This window comes from Haliotis cracherodii, unplaced genomic scaffold (assembly GCF_022045235.1).
Source record: "Haliotis cracherodii isolate W230 unplaced genomic scaffold, xgHalCrac1.p SCAF_32, whole genome shotgun sequence".
NCBI lineage: Eukaryota > Metazoa > Mollusca > Gastropoda > Lepetellida > Haliotidae > Haliotis > Haliotis cracherodii.
The window spans coordinates 698,945-717,619 of record NW_027266289.1 but is presented as its reverse complement, the minus strand read 5'-3'; the positions used below and the strand labels follow the sequence as shown (position 1 = coordinate 717,619).

General features: G+C 40.2%; 1 pseudogene; it reads left to right on the top strand.

Moving 5' to 3' along the window:
* Positions 1-297: 297 nt before the first annotated feature.
* LOC139477235 (ice-structuring glycoprotein-like) lies at positions 298-1,630 on the top strand (annotated as a pseudogene).
* Positions 1,631-18,675: the final 17,045 nt, after the last annotated feature.

Genomic DNA, 18,675 nt, shown 5'->3' with positions numbered 1-18,675 from the left:
AGAAAAACCGGATTGACATATGACCCATCAGAAGCCTGGATTGTCGACCCATCAGAGTCCACGCTCGGACCATGGTGGGCTCTGATTGGTCGAAACGAGGTTGTGCTACAAGCCTGACCCTTTGGAAAAGAAACACTAAGGACGTAGTACACTGGTGTGTGGCGTGTGGGACAGAAACCAGGCAATCCTAAGGTCGGATTTTCCACCAATCAGAAAGCAGAGTGTCAGTGTCTTTAAATACGACCAACGTTCCCTGGCCATCACTTTTCACTGAACGGTCCAAGCAACAACACCATTATGTTCCGACTACAACTACCGTATGACAACAATGGCCACTACCGCATCATCATCAAACAGAAGAAGAAGGAGAAGGGGGACAAGGACGAGGACATTCTCATTAGCGAGCATATCCGTCGTGCCATGGCGGACATCCTGGGGGAGCATCTAGTTCTACATTGGGAGATGATGAGAACACATGCCTTGTACAAAGCTTCCCATGACTGCATGCATGAGAAGTTAAAGAGTGTTGTGGACACATTTCTGCCTCCGGAGTATGGCATCTGCACCCCCAGCATGGAACTCTACGTGGAAAAGTCAACCCCAACACCTGAAGCAGCAGCACTCACAGCATCCATACTCAAAGCAGCCCAAAAAGCAGCAGCACCACACGTCGCAACAGGAACGTTAAAAGAAACAGACGTACTCACCTAAGCACTCATTGCAGTGTCAGCAGCGATAGAAGCAGCACCCATACAAACAACAACACCCTCAGAAGCAGTGAAAGCAGCACAACAACTCGACTCAGCACTATGGACAGCGATACTAGCATCAGCCGCAGCAACACCTGCAGCCATAGAAGCAGCAGCAGTAGCACTCGTTGAAATAGTAACCTCACATGCACCCTTGCTGCAGCAGTACTCATCACAGACAACACCATCAACAACACCCGTAGCAGCAGCAGAAGCAGCCACCACACAGGCAGAAGAAGATGCAGCTGCAGACGCAGCAACAACACCCTCGCTAAAAGTATTCATCAATGCACTACAGATGGCTCAATGCGCGGCAGGTGTGAGGGCATCGGAAGGGACACCCTGAGAAGCAGCAGCAACAAAATATTCGCCTCAGCACTATCCTGGCAGCAACAACCACAGCCGCCACACCCACAGCAGTAGAAGTAGGAACAGCTGCACTCGTCGCCATGGTAACAGGAGTAACTTCAGCGCAGTCATCATCACCACCACCTTCACTATCACCGATGGACATCTCAGATGCTGCAGCACCCACACCAAAACCAGTGGCAGTCACCACAGCACCCTCATCAACAGCACCCACACCAAAACCAGTGGCACCAGCATTTGTAGCAGCAGTGGCACCAGCAGTGGCAGACACCACCCCCACAGCCATAGAAACACCAGTAGCAACACCCTCACTAACAGAACTCTTCGACACACTCCACGCAGCAGCAGAAGCAGCCGCAGCAGCAACAACACCCTCACCAGCAGCAGCAGCACCAGAACTCATCTCAGCACTATACAGAGCGGCAGTAGCAGCCGCAGCAGCAACACCTTCACCAACAGAAGCAGCAGCCACAGAAGCACTCGTTGCAACATTGAGCAGACTACCTGTGTGATGACGATGACGAAGGTTGTCATCCACTTTTTCGCATTATTCGCATTATTTCACCTTGTTTGTCTGTATCTAAGTTGTTGTTCATTATTAAACAGGGATAAATTGAACTGACTCTTTGTGTCTTGATTGATCTCAACTCGAATAGAGTGCCGAACCGAGGGTAGAGGTTGAGTTGAGATGTCGTCTACGTTGTCTGTCTGTGCGTCTGTCATGTCAGTGCACATGCTCGTAGTAAAAGTGAAAAATAAAAAAAAGATAGAAGAAAAAGGCCATGCTTGAAAGATCAGCTGCCTGGTAAGAAATGATGGAGTCCACATGGTGTTCAGACTAATCGACACCCACCCTGGTTGCTTTGACTACACAAGCAACAACAATCCAAAAGAACCCACCCCCTCCCCCTCGTCCTCTTGGAGGCCCACCCCTACGCGTGACACCACCATGGTACGTCTCAAAATAATAAAATATAGATAGATATATATATAGAGACGATTGAAACACCAAGTGTGCCTGTAGACACGAGTCAAACACCACGTATGTCTATCGATCTCTCTCTCTCCTTATAAAATACTAAATAGGATCAATAATCCTGTAGATCAACGTGTGTTTGAAGACACACACGCATGACATCACGTTTGCATGGCAACATGAAGTACATTACGTTTTGCATGGCAACACATGAAGTACATGACGTGTGCACGGAGACACGAATGACAGTACGCCTGTCGACCTACACGAGTACCGACTCCTCGGCATCATTCATAATAATAATCATCCTATGGATCAACGTCAACGTCTGTTTGAAGACACACACACACACACACACATGACACTACGTTTGCATGAAGACACGGATGAAACACGGGTTCACATCCCGACATGAAGTACATCACGTGTACAAACGTCACGTATGTGTATCAATCTTTCTCTATCCATCTAAATACTACATAAATGGTTGTAGTCACACACACACACACCCACACACACAGGACACCACGTTTTGCCTGGCAACACGCGTGAAACACTACGTGTGCCTGGCAACACGAATTACAGTACACCTGTCAACCTACACGAGTGCCAGCACCTCGGTATCATTCATAATAATAATCATCCTATGGATCAACGTCAACGTCTGTTTGTCGTCACGCGTGGCACCATGTTTGCATCACGTAGGCATATATACCTACATCACGTTCATGTCTCTGCCTGTCGATTCACCTTTAGAATTCAGCCAACACATTTAGTACCTTTAAATTCGCCACTCACCGACTTTTAACTTAGACGAACAACTGTCATAGTGGGCTACAATACACGATCGCCTTGTGGAACGAAACCTTACACGTCAAAGTTGACAAACACATCACCATACCCCATGACATGATTTGTGGAGTGTTGTTGCAAGATCCTTCGCCAATATGACGTCAACCTAGCAACAAAGTGGCAGAGTCGTCGACTGTGTATGATAAGCTCGTCTCAGTGAGCGATCGCCACACACCCACCAAAACAAAACAAAACAAAGAACCCGCCTTCCTCCCTCCCTGAATCCCTCCTCCCTCCCTCCCTCCCTTCTTCTTCTCCTCCCTCCCTGAATCCTCCCTCCTCCCTCCCTCCTTCCTCCTCCTCCTCCCTCCTTCCTCCTCCTCCTCCTCTCTTCCCCTCCGCCGGCGCCGCCACCACCACGTCTATGATTAGAACAACAACCAAAAAAGATTTTTGACGCGCTTCTTTCAATGTCGATCCTGTTCGACATTCTTGGGGGTGTCAGTAATTATGGTAAAACTTTGCTGGCAAATACCACAATATACTTTGCCCATGTTTGTATGAAAAGGGACATAGATAAATTAATAAATTCATGCGGTCCTCTCAGTTCCTTACAAATTTACCATCAACTCTCTTATTCGGACTTTTTACACTCTCGACTAAAGTGACGGATCAAACAACTAATTTACTATTGACAAGACACTGTCTAAATCGGCCTGGGCCAGACGGAACTTGATTTCTTTATCTAAGAAATAAACGACGAGTGGGAGTTGTTTATTGTACAGTAAAACACTGCAGGGAAAAGTTTTATGTCGCAAGACAGATGCGTTGTCAGTTTGGTCGTATGACCCTGTAACGTGTGACTGCAGGAGTTGTCTCCCTTGTACAGTGCTTGTCTTGATAGCGAGCCCACTCTGTCTCACTGCTGCGATATGTTGATTGACTTACTGTGTGAAGGTGAGGCTCGAAAGCGGCGACACCATACAACTGATGAAAACCGTATACATGACAGTGTGTGACCTGTGTAATATCATCACACTGTACAAACATGTAATTCTTCCTTTCCAAGCAGTGGCAAGTTTTCAGATTTATGCCCAAATTGCAGAGAAAACAAAACTGCAAATTGGCACATAGGCAACAAAAACACTCCACACAATAGTGACCAGTATTGACTCTATTTCTGAAGACTGTCACATCAAAGTGACACATCGGTTTGATCTACCCGGTTTAAGGAACATGTGCAGATCGGTTTTACAATATGGATTTATACAAATTGTGCACAACAGTGTTACTGGAAGATTACAGTGTGTTCTCGTTGGTTTTACGTGGCGGATTTTCACGAAGCACCTCCACCTTACGTTTGCACCGTCATACATGCAAAACATAATAATAAACAGATAATAAACTAGTCAATTATTATAAATACATCTCCCAAAAGACTGCTTACTTAATCATTACTCAAGAAAGAGAGACAACAACACGAAATCAGGGACATCTTTCCGGGCCAAGTCCAAAGTCCCGCCCACCCTATTATCGGTCAATCAGGAGACAGTAGACCGCAATAGACGTGGCCTATTTATTCGTTTGGTTAGGCCAGGTTCACACAGTGCCGATTATGGCTCCGTTTTGAGATCAGACAGCGCTAAAAGTGAAAAAAGTCGGATAACTGATCTGGAAGGTCCTATCATTGTGTGGACGCAATCGTATACATTCGTAACAGAGTCCTACGGATCGGGAAAGGTCCAGAGAGCTTGGCTAAGCACTCCCGACAGTATGGTGCGTCCCGTAACATTCGGGAAACTCAACCCATTTTGTCTCGTCGGGTTGCGATCGTGACTATGTCGTGACAGATTCTGCTGTATCGGATCAAAATCGTAACAATGTGAAGATGTTCTGTTACGTAATAAGGAAAATATGGCTCTATTCGCTGCAGTTTAGAGGTCACGTGTACCTGGTGCTTGCATTCTATTAGTAAATATAGATATTTAAAGTTTACAGGTATGAATACAAGCTCAATGAAGGTTGCCATGGGTAATTACGCTCAGTTGTGTTTTGTTTATATGGTTACGGTGATTTGTTTGATGTATTTTGGTTATCTGGAGCTCTGTTAACGACAAAATTATTTTGAACCAGTGTAAAGCACTTTTCCCATTTTATGTAACATTGTGTGAGGACTGACTACCTGTGCGGATAGCCATTGCCTCGACACATTCAGTGTATTATTGAAGAATGGCATGTTCATACAGTGAGTCAGTGAGAGTGATATTTCAAGAGGAAGCAAGCAATATCTATTATACACTCTTATGATCTCTTAATCTATTTCGTTTAGAAAAAAAGTAAAAGCACTGTTTGTGACATGTTTACAAACTTGGATCCACCCGGCATGTATATACATCGGGTGTGGACCACGGTGATTCAAAGTGCCTGAAAGTATTCAGTATCCTTTAAAACTGTTTAACACTACATCGGTTGACTGAGTGAGTGAGTGAGTTGGGTTAAACGCCACTTTTAACAGTATTCAAGTTATATCACGGCGTGTCAGCTTAATGTGGGAGGAAAGCCCGAAGTGATGTAGGTCTCAGACGCTTACTACTTAGGTGAAACCCACGAACACGGGTATGGTGCTGACAAACCTAGAAACATAATCGGGGTGAACCGGGATTCGAAACCCACAATCAAAGGTTCCTGGCGTGCCCAAGGGACGCAACTCTAAGGACTTGCTGAGTGCGACGTTGAAAACCTAACTCACAAAACCAAACAGCATAGACACATGGATATTCTATATATTCTGTACTCTGCGTATTATGAATTGGGTATTACAAATGAATTCGTTATATCAGAAATTCGATGCTCCCAAAGTGTCCTCCAATTTGAACTTATAGTCTCGATTTCTTACACCATTCTGTCGTTGTAGGAATGTCTTGGTGGCGTTCGTGTTTAATTTGTAGGACAGTCACAGCGAACAGTTGTGTAGCAGTACGAAGTGAAGCTGTCTGAGAGTGCGCTTCCCACTTGTACAGTTAGTTTACATACACTAGGCCGGGGCTTACAGTACAGCTGTCTGAGAGCGCACTTCCCACTTGTACAGTTAGTTTACTTACAATAGGCCGGGGCTTACTTTAAATTGTTGTGGCCAGGTTTGTCCACATTGTTTATTGATGATGATATTGATGACGAGACCTCCATGTGGATTGCGGGTGAGAACTGGTTATCAGAAACCTATAAGTGCTTGTCCTGCGAGACAGTGGCTCGGGGATGCCAGGCTCGGTGACTTGGCTAATTGCCAGTTACCTTACCCAGATGTCGTGGACCGATGTTTATTAAATAAATCACTCGATTGTCTGGACCAGATTCGTTAAGTTTACAGACCGCTGTGATATAGCTGGAATATTGTGGAGTGCGGCGTAAAACACAATTCACTCTACCATTTTCCATGCAAAAGATTGGCGATGCGTTCCACGCCATTGTCGCGTGAGTTTAAGGTGTCTATATGTGTTTTGTCACTTCTGCGTCTTGGGAGGGAACCGCGCGCCCGGCATACCTCGGAACTTGAGAACAGAATACAACTCAAAGCTATACATGATAGTGTAATGATGATTTGTAGACAATGCTAGTATTTACATAACGAAGGTATACATGATAGTGTAATGATGATTTGTAGACAATGTTAGTATTTACATAACGAATGTATACATGATAGTGTAGTGATGATTTGAAGACAATGCTAGTATTTACATAACGAAGGTATACATGATAGCATAATGCTGATTTGAAGACAATGCTAGTATTTACATAACGAAGGTATACATGATAGCATAATGCTGATTTGAAGACAATGCTAGTATTTACATAACGAAGGTATACATGATAGCATAATGATGATGTGAAGACGATGCTAGTATTTACATAACGAAGGTATACATGATAGCATAATGCTGATTTGAAAACAATGCTAGTATTTACATAACAAAGGTATACATGATGGCATAATGATGATGTGAAGACGATGCTAGTATTTACATAACGAAGGTATACATGATGGCATAATGATGATTTGAAGACGATGCTAGTATTTACATAACGAAGGTATACATGATAGCATAATGATGATGTGAAGATGATGCTAGTATTTACATAACGAAGGTATACATGATAGCATAATGATGATGTGAAGACAATGCTAGTATTTACATAACGAAGGTATACATGATAGCATAATGCTGATTTGAAGACAATGCTAGTATTTACATAACGAATGTATACATGATAGCATAATGATGATGTGAAGACGATGCTAGTATTTACAAAACGAAGGTATACATGATAGCATAATGATGATGTGAAGACAATGCTAGTATTTACATAACGAAGGTATACATGATAGCATAATGCTGATTTGAAGACAATGCTAGTATTTACATAACGAATGTATACATGATACCATAATGATGATGTGAAGACAATGCTAGTATTTACATAACGAAGGTATACATGATAGCATAATGATGATGTGAAGACGATGCTAGTATTTACATAACGAAGGTATACATGATAGCATAATGCTGATTTGAAGACAATGCTAGTATTTACATAACGAAGGTATACATGATAGCATAATGCTGATTTGAAGACAATGCTAGTATTTACATAACGAAGGTATACATGCTAGCATAATGCTGATTTGAAGACAATGCTAGTATTTACATAACGAATGTATACATGATAGCATAATGCTGATTTGAAGACAATGCTAGTATTTACATAACGAAGCTATACATGATAGCATAATGATGATTTGAAGACGATGCTAGTATTTACATAACGAAGGTATACATGATAGCATAATGCTGATTTGAAGACAATGCTAGTATTTACATAACAAAGGTATACATGATGGCACAATGATGATGTGAAGACGATGCTAGTATTTACATAACGAAAGTATACATGATAGCATAATGCTGATTTGAAGACAATGCTAGTATTTACATAACGAAGGTATACATGATAGCATAATGCTGATTTGAAGACAATGCTAGTATTTACATAACAAACGTATACATGATGGCATAATGATGATGTGAAGACGATGCTAGTATTAACATAACGAAGGTATACATGATAGCATAATGATGATTTGAAGACAATGCTAGTATTTACATAACGAAGGTATACATGATAGCATAATGATGATGTGAAGACGATGCTAGTATTTACATAACGAAGGTATACATGATAGCATAATGCTGATTTGAAGACAATGCTAGTATTTACATAACGAATGTATACATGCTAGCATAATGCTGATTTGAAGACAATGCTAGTATTTACATAACGAAGGTATACATGATAGCATAATGATGATGTGAAGACGATGCTAGTATTTACATGACGAAGGTATACATGATAGCATAATGATGATTTGAAGACAATGCTAGTATTTACATAACGAAGGTATACATGATAGCATAATGATGATGTGAAGACAATGCTAGTATTTACATAACGAAGGTATACATGATAGCATAATGATGATGTGAAGACAATGCTAGTATTTACATAACGAAGGTATACATGATAGCATAATGCTGATTTGAAGACAATGCTAGTATTTACATAACGAAGGTATACATGATAGCATAATGCTGATTTGAAGACAATGCTAGTATTTACATAACGAAGGTATACATGATAGCATAATGCTGATTTGAAGACAATGCTAGTATTTACATAACAAAGTTGTGACAAATGCAAAGTTCACTTAAAGGCAGACATGATATATTTACAAAACTTTGAACGATTTTTTTTTCATTTTACATTATTATTACAATTGAACAGTTTTTGCACTTTAACCATCGATACATCTTTTGAGCTGAAGTAGTAGTTGACATTTCGTTTTTTGTTTCAACACAATCAGTAAACGGGCTGTCACTGGATTGTGTGGTCCAGACTCGATTGAGTGTTTACAATCCGCCGCCGTCGTATGTAAGTACTGTTATGCGGTGTCAGGCAAATTGTGTGAGTGACGGGTTCTACCTGTAGAGCTGGACATGCAAACCCTTTTCGAGAACACCTGGTGTCATCACTGATTTTCAAGATCCATTCATATAATTTTACCTACAATTTTGCCTTTTGTGTCCGCTGGAATCTGCCTCGGCGGATAATCGACATTGATTATAGTCTGGCGTTGACGTTTTAAGTTTAATAATTTAACAGTCTCAAATATTTCAACTTGAGTGAGAGAGGTCCTTACGATTATTAATAGTCACATCAAAGTTGATATCCTTTCACGTGTGTTTGTTGTGTTTGTTTACCGCCGCACTCAACAATATTCCAGCTAAATAACAGATACTCACTGGAATGTCTAGTCCAGACCTCCGTCACATAGCTGGACTATTGCTGAGTGCGGCGTTAAACAAACAAACATTCAAATTCGTGAATATCTTGTCAAATGACCGAACTGTTATACTCAAGCCGACGCGCCTGCCAGCGCTTTTTTTCAATCGGCCCAAATCTTATAACGGGGTGCTGTTGTCATAAATACAATACAGGCTGTCTTGTCTTTTCTTTCTCCGTGAGCCGGGGTGACTCTAGTGCACGCGCTGCCCGAAATACATGTGGTTGAAACCTGACAGGACACACTAACAGAAGCTTGGCAATATACACTCATAGTCGATCAAAACCAAGCCAACCACACTGTTGCATGCCTGCGGGGTCCCAAAGTGTATAATCTGGTGCTTTGTGCACTCTGCAAGTCACGTTCGTGAATCGCTTGTCTGAATTTGGTCCTTATGTCGTACGGCAGTGGCGCGACTGACTCATACCCAATCTGTTCTTGTCAGTTTGAGGATATTGGCATAACTCACTGGACTTAGACGATATCAAATAATACATCACAGAATTTAAAAATAATACAATCAATTGCATCACTTAGTCTTATCAGGATCCGCTGTTCGGATATATGTTCAAATCCTGTGTTTGCAGGAATTGTGTAAAGAATCATTCATTGTTTTACACACCATTAACCCCAACTACCTTTTTAGTTGTTTTAGTCACAGCGTGAGTTTGAATACCTTTGTGAGTAATATTTGAAAACGAGTAGAAAATGTTGACCTTTTGACCATATCTGGATGGATGTCTGAAATTGATGTGTTGAAATTATTTATGTTATTTTAACCTATTAAGAATTTACAATCACAAACGAACCAGAAGTTAGCGTCAGTTGTGAATTGATGTAAATTGTAATGGACTATAGTAATCTCCTATATATATTCGACCTCGAGATCTACTGGTACTGCTGTGATTGTGAACAGTAGTTAATTAGATTGTCAATGTTGACAGATTAGATAGCATGAGGTTTAATATTTCTACCTATCATTACATGGAGGGTGTGTACACAATGTTTCTACCAAAATGATATTTATTTTTCTGCACAAAAATAATCATGTGATGAAATAAATAAAAAACAAACTAATTAGTAGCCAATATATGTTCAATCTACATGTGTCGTTCGGAAATTCCCCGGTTAACGTTTTCGAGGCATGATTAGAAAACATTCTGACTTTCACTTTCCTGTTCTGGTAAGCGACACTTTGATTTGTCGGATGAATGGTTATTCTGACGTGACCCGTAATGGGATGTCTTCAGATCCTTGTTTGGCCATAGCGAGGACTATACTACTGTGGGAAATGCTAGAAAATGCTTTTCTGGCTTCATTTAATAGACAAGAGTCATATGACTATAAAATGAGAATGTATCAAAATAACGCGAATTGACCTAATCTAGCGTGTCCTAACCGACATTTTGATTACCCTTAAAATGTACGTTTACAGGAAAAGGGATAACAAACTCAGAAAATATTCGTGTGGTGTCATGCATATATTAAACGCCAAATATTACTCGAGTTGGGGGTGGTTTTAAAATATTGCTGTTATTGTACTTAATTGACATGTGCGTTGGCGGGGTAGCAATGTAAAATATGTACTGCATTATATTTGCTTGAATACATGATGGAATGGTTAAAAGTTATGAAAGGGTATGAGTACTGGAAGGTTGAGGTTTTGGAATCACGAAGTATTTGTTGTTCTACCGATGTTATCTTGAGGTAGCGTATATCTCCGCTGAGATATATGAATCTGTACTTTTGAATGTTGTGTTATGTTTTGCCACGAGCCATTTACACATTGGCAAGATAGGTACAACAGAGCTCACAATGTCTGACTGGCGTACGTAACACAACGTGACAATGTAATGCCGCCAACACATGTGTCTTGTCGTTTATGGGTTTCTTATTCAACCGAATTGTCATGGGTTGCGGTGTGCAAAACAATGACGCGATTACCTTTACCTGATGGTACCATGGGATGCTTTTTGTCCATCTGCCGATAGCCACCTGTAGTCAGTGGAATGATTCATCAAGGTTAATTATCTTGACGCCCTGACTGTGATAGTTATGAATGGTCCGGAGATAATGTGACCTCATAGACAGGTTGGAATATTTTCCCTGAAAACTGCTGGGTCATCGCTATGTAGGGGGAAACGAAATCTAATCTCCTAAAGAGCTGTTGATTGTGCAGTCTGGGAAACATTAATTGTATCTTTAATTTTGTCTCAAGTTCTACCACAAGTAAGGGTTACCATCTGCTGATAAAGTGTGTACACTATACGCCTAATCAATCTGTAACAAAGCTGCCTAATATATTTTTACCTTTTGTTTTTGAGACCACCCCTATACCTCTTTTTGTTTTATTACCATATGGTAGACTTGATTGTAAGCTTGGGCAGATGCCTATTTACCCTATTTTATGAAGAATACATTATTATCATTACAACAGTGTTACGAGCGCATATTTCTATAGTCTGTTTTAGACTGCCATAATTAGACTTCGAATAAATGTGCACTTCCTGTTTACGTTCGAAATTTTCTCCTATGCACCTCTTGATGGGACTGCTTGTGACTGAACTATTTAAAACCACTGGTAGTTCAATCGGTATTTACTCGATATTTCAATACGTCTGTTAAATTTTTTATCCTTATTTAACAGGCAAAAAACATTTTTCTAGCCTTTGCGACAGACCAGTTTTATATGCGATATCTGATTTATCAGTTAACAATTGATTCCAATCTTTGGGATGGTGGATGCTTGATTTAGCACCTTAATCTTTTATTTTCTGAATCATAATCAATACCTTGGACATAGGCGTCCGTGAATATATCTTGGATATATACTTTTGCCAAGATTGACGTTTGTTTTGTTTGAAATTGTTTTAGAATTTACAACTTTAAATTTATTGATATTATGGACCTTTGGATGGTGTTGGACATATTTTTCAGCATTTTTTTAGCTTGTTTGCATATATGTTGAACATTGTTTTACGTTTCTGAGGATTTGAGGAGGACTTCGGAATACATTCATCAGCTATTTTAGTAAGTTCATCAGAGGAAAGTTGTATAGGGTCGGGAAAATCAATAAAAACTTCAGGTTTTTGTTTGTAAGAACAAAGAACTTCATATAACGCCCAGTTGGCTTCAGTAAAATGTCATCGTGATGATGGAGGAACATCAGATGGTGTAACAGATTTTAAAATGGTAGGAAAATTGTCACTTTCGCAGAGGTCATTGTGGACAGACCATTTAAATTCATTAAATACACTTGAATCTACAACTGACAAGTCCAGACAAGAGTATGTTCCAGTTGCAGGATGAAGATACATGTGAGAACCATCTTTAAAAAGGCATAAATCGTTATTTAAGAAAAAATCCTCTAGTAATTTTCCTTTAGTGTTGGTGACATTACTACCCCAAAGGTGGGTTATTACCATTCAAAACTCCCATGATGACACATGGTTTGGGGAGCTGGTCATACTGTACCTGAAGATCAGATTGTTGAAGAGAACAGGGTGGTGGTACATACAACGGACACAAAATAAAAACAATGTTCAATGTTATATGTACTGCAACACCCTGAAGAGGGGTATTGAGAAGAACAGGACTGTGAATGATGCCCTGCCTCGCCATAACAGAAGATCCTCCAGTTGCTTTATCACCCGAAGGGGAAGAGCAATGGTAAGAATCATACTGTCTTAAATCAAAGTTATCAGTAGTTTTGAGAAAGGTTTCTTGTAAACAAAATGCAGAAGCTAAACCTAAAAAACCTAAACGTTGTAAGTCATTAAAATTATGCCAAACCCTCTACAATTCCACTGTGTAGAAATTAGAGAAATAAGGGAGGTTTAACAGGTGATCTGGGGGAATATCCACTCCGCCCGACAAGCTGCTTAGTGACATCCATCTGCAGATGTTCATATGGATTATGAACCTCTATGGAGGTTGTAAAAGGCACTGGTACCGCAACATGTTTCAGTGCCCTTAATTCTTTTTTTCTAAACAATTTTCCCCTTTTTGTCAAAATGGACTGTTGTAGATTGATGTTCTTCCTGGTGTGGCTCTGGTTGTGTCTCAGGCAGAGATTTATTTTGCGACTGAGGCAAAGGGTTCAATTGAATCTCGGTCTGTGTATCAGAAGAAGCAGATTCTTCACAAATGGAAAACAAGGGAGTTTGTTTGTCTGAAACCCAGGATATGGCTTTCTGGCAGTCATTATCTACTTTGCAGATAGAAGAGGATGCTCTGGCAGAAGAAGATTTCGAGGAAGGATTTGGTGGTGACAGTTCTGCAACAAGTTTCTTAGCGTCAGAAAATGACATGTTATTTTTGTACTTTATTGCATTGATTTTCCTTTCTCTTTCACACTTCAGTCATAATTAGGAAGATTAAATGTGCTCACCATTGCAGTTTGCACCCTTAGTAACATTTGTGCAATCGGTGCTGTCATGTTTTTCACTAAAACGGGAGCAAACTGGAGAGTTTCTACAGAATCCGGCACCATGTCCAAATCTCTGACACTTGAAGCAATGGAAAGGACTTGGTACAAAAATATCCACTCCCAGGTTGAAATAGCCGGCTTTGGTAGATTTTGGAAGTTTGAAAGAGCAAATGTGAAAAGGTAAGTATTGATTTTAATGATCTTGTGATGTTCTTTGCTGGTGAATCGTTTAACTGCGATAACACCTTGAGGTTTTAGCTCTGCCTAAATTTCCTCCTCAGACATGTCTGACAGACATTTGGAACGATCCCGTACAATACCCTTGCACAAATTCAGTGATCTGTGCTCAGAGACAACAATCTCTGTATTTGCAAAGTAATATGCTTTGAGCAGATATATAGATTGTTGTCTCCTAGGACATTCCACAAGTATGGAACCACTACGGTAACGAGTGACGTTTTTGATGTTACCACAAATTCCCTCTATTTGCTTTGAAATAACAAAAGGGTTGACCTTGAGTTGGTTGCCATCTATTCTGTACACAACCAGAAGTCGTGTCAAGGAATCTGGATTTTGTCCAATATTTTCATCATCTGATGATCTAGCATCTGTTTCTACATGTCTTCTGCGGATTGTGGGCTAGACATGATGAAAGAAAGAAGATTTGACATCCCTGCTCCCTCCCTCCATCAAATGTCAACAAGGATGGTGTCGCAGTGGAAACTGCAAGGCTGCAACACCAGGGCTGCATGAATGCTATACTTCAGAAATAAAGACATGAAAAGCTATGAAGACTACAAGAAGTAATGTCAGGCTTGTTCCTCCCAAAGTGGTGTGTTGGGCACAAGGAAAGCCTGTTCCTGGCTCCAGTGCCCTCGACCACCAAAATCCCATCCTCCACCGACACGGGGGTGCAACCCACAGCAACAGGGTTGCCCAATTTAGTCGCCTCGTACAACAAGCAATGGGCGGGGTGCATACAAATACATACAAAGGCAACGCCTTCCTCTGCCTTTAGAAATGTGTCTAAACCTTCTGTGTTTTAATGTGAAGACAGTACATTAAGCTTATTTCAAAAGTTATATTTAGCATTTAAAATGACAACATACAGCATGCAGAGCATTTCTAGACTAGACTGTTCTTATGGTCGACGAAACGATATTATTTGGTCATCTATTACGCAAAGCTCTGTCGTCTGTTCCATCACAGGAATCGGAAGCTTCCAGACTCACAGATTGATTTATGGTGATGGCCCTGCTGCTTTATGCCCCGCTATGTTCAGCAAACCATCCACATAAAAGTAATTTACAATCTGGATTACGAACAATGTTTGATGACATGTGTGATTGGTGGGATAATGGAAAATCCTCTTATTTGTCAGTTTTAAAACATCCTTCAACATTTATTATGTGTTTCAACAGCCTGAAGCATAAGCAAGTTCTTTTAATGAAATCACAGGCAGTACATGTATGTACACCCATTAACAGGTGCGGATTTTGTATCAATTTCACTAAAACATACTATTTGGGTATTTGTCAAATTAATATTGCAGATGCTAAGAATTACAGACCCATGCATTTGACAGCTTTGTATTTATTTGTGTATCAATATATTATTTTTCATTGTGGACATGCACCTTGTTTTTTATTCAGTTAATCATAAATGCCATAATCTGACTTGTACTGTAGTATCATTCATGTATATGTTTACAGGAGATGTTTGACTTCAAAGTTTATGAAAAATCATTTTTTATCTCAATTGCCTTAACATTCAGAGAATGAAATCCCTTTCTGTTGACAAAGTCAGCCTCGTTGACCTTTGGCGTTTGGATTTTAATCTGTGTGCCGTCAACACAGCCGATCACATTTGGAAATCCCAGATAAATTATTTCATTAAATATTAGCGGTAATCCGAGCATGCTTGTGGAACTGAAGCAGAGCAATGTATTTTCATTACTTTTAGCTCGAATACGGTAAAGTGTTTTTCTTTAGGTGGCACCAGTGTCGTGTTCTAAATTTAGATCAAAATGGCGGCCTCCGGAGACTCGGGGAAAGCACCGTATGTATCCTTTTCGTGTATGTGTTTATTCAGACTGTTATATTAATGCTCAAATGTCAATTTGGGGTGTATTACTTACCAACAATGATGCATGCCATTAATTTGACACCTTGTAGCCTCAGACAATTTACGACGTGCCATAAGGTACTGACACGCAATACAAACTGAAAGGAGAGAGTGTGATATGTCATGATTCCAAACTTGACTTAAAAAATGTTTTGGTTTGACATTGCGCACATCCGTGCATTGCGCGTCGTTGCACGTGCAGTACATACCTCCAAAAAAGTCCTGCTATACAGCAAGATGCTATATGTCACAAAGATTAATCAGTAACATTCTGTTCTCTTAATTCACAGAATAATAGGTCTATGAATTAGGTGTTGCCTGATTAATTTCCATGTTCATACACTCTTCAAAAACAGAAAAGTACAGGTAGATTTTTAGGAAATTCAATGTACCTAATACAGTCGATATATTTAATTTAATATCATAGATACAGTGCAATAGATAATTTTGGAGCTTGATAGTCACATGGTGTGACAAATGCATTGAAAACTGTCATATCACACAAAGACACAAGGTTACGCTGAACTCAGTATCTCGTGTGACCGCCCCGGGCAGCAATCACAGCTCTGCATCTCCTCGGCACTGACTGGATAAGTGTACGAATACTGCGCCATTCTGCTTGTAACTGAACTGAACTGAACTTTATTTACGCTCAGGCCGCTATCAGCGGCATCGGAGGAACAAAATAATTCCAACAACATAATACGTATACATATAAATATAGAATACATACAAAAACATCTTGGCCGAGCATGCATTCATATTAATACAGATTTACTATGGCAGCAATATATGTTCAAAAAGAGGGAGAGTTACTTGATAGGTTTAAACAATGACATGATGATTTTACAGAATTTTGACAGTTTTCTCAATGTTCCTGGTCGTGAATTATTTAAAAAGTAAATTCATTTTATGCATACTGGGCTAAATGTAGTAGAATCTGTGTAAAAAGTGTTTTTAATGTTTTCTAAAGATGGACAAATATACAAATTATGAAATTCATTATCTACGTCAGATAATGTGAAAAGTTGTCATTTCCTCTCGGTTAAAGGTATATTTCTCCATCTCCCAGTTTCAATAGGTAGATTATGACCACAAGTTCTAAACTTAAGTAAGACTCACCAAGCGTTTTCCTGCAGTACGTTTAAATAATATTCAAAATTTAGGCAATCATTTTTGTTGATTCTATCCATTGTGCCTTTTGAAGACGTATCCCGTGCACTGGTCCAACACTGCAGGTTAATGTCATTTATTGTTTTATGGACTAGATGTTCAAGGTATGAGGGATTTTTTAAATTTTGTGAAAACCAAATGTAGCTATGTCCAAGTTCATCAAAAGTTTGTTATATATATGTAATCCATCTATGTTTACATTTCCCAAATAGGGCATCATTAAAAATGACAACGCGTTGGCCAGTTGTGAGAGAGTCTGAGGCGTGTTCTGACGTTGATGTACAAGTCAATCGAGTTCATCCCAGAGGTGTTCGATTGGGTTCAGATCATGAGATTTTGAGAGCCAGGGCAAGGTGTTGATGTTGGCATTATGTAGGTAGTGTGCGGTGGAGCGTTGTCCTGTTGACACAGCTCCCTCTGGTGGCCAATGATTGGAAGAAGGTGAGGATGAAGAATTTGATTCATGTAGCGATTTACTGTCAAAATTCCCTGAACCACACCCAAGTCAGATCTTGTGGTGTTGGATATGCCAACACACACACACCATGATACTACCGCCACCGAATTTGTCACATTCACGTACACAATGTGGGGCAAAATGCTCATTTCGACAACAATAAACATATTGTCTTCCATCTCGCCGGTGAAGAAGAAATCGTGATTCATCACTAAACGACACTCTTCTCCAGTTTCTCAAAATCCAAGGCTGTGAGGTATGGCACCAACGCAAGCGTCGCTGTCGATGGATCTGTTGCAAAACAGGGACGAAACGGGGGTCTTCTGGGTCGGATTCCAGCCTCGGTTCCTCACAGTCTGGTCCGATATTCTCCTCAAACCAGGGATGCGTCCTGCAGTCTCCGTAGCTGGGGCATTGCGATGACGTAGGTGGAACAATCGAATGTAGCAATCCTGTGCTGGGGTGGTAACTCTCGGTCGGATGGTCTGCAAAGGATTTGAACTGTGTGAATCGGTCACAAAGGCGACAAATGGTGCTGTGGTGGACGTTGAATTGGTGTGCAACAGACGACTGCGATTCCCCCTCTTTGGATACGTCCTATGGCGATGTTCACATTGGCGGCGCTGAGCCTCTGCATTTTCGAACTGGGAAAATGTTGACAATTGAATGACAAATTATTCGCTTTTGCTTGCCTTTTTATAGCCACTACCACGAGTTACGAATGCCATAACATGCAAATGCATTTTGCTTTACTGTTTTCCTCCATGACATTGTTGAAAAAGTGTGAAAACAATGTTGTTTAAAAGATTGCAAATCGACAATGGCTTTGTTTTGATACACCGTTTATCGAATATGAGGCCACCAATATTTTCCAATGAACAAATATAAAATTTATATACCAGATTTTTTGTGTAGTCAGATTCAATGAACTAAATACTACCTGTGCCTCTTTTTTGGAGTGTGTGTATCTAAAACAAAGGTTTTAATTTTTTTAGGTGAACAAGCTAAATCATCAAAAGTAATTTTTTTTATAAGTTAAGGACCCCTAGAAAAAAAGAAGATACCCGTACCAACCGAGGAATAATATTCCATTGAAAAATAAATTGTTGTGAGAATTAAAGCTCTGATTGAAAACGCAGCGAAAGTGATGACCTGTTTTTTTAAAAGTGCCAGAAATACAAACCTACCACGTCTTCTAATTGCCTTTGA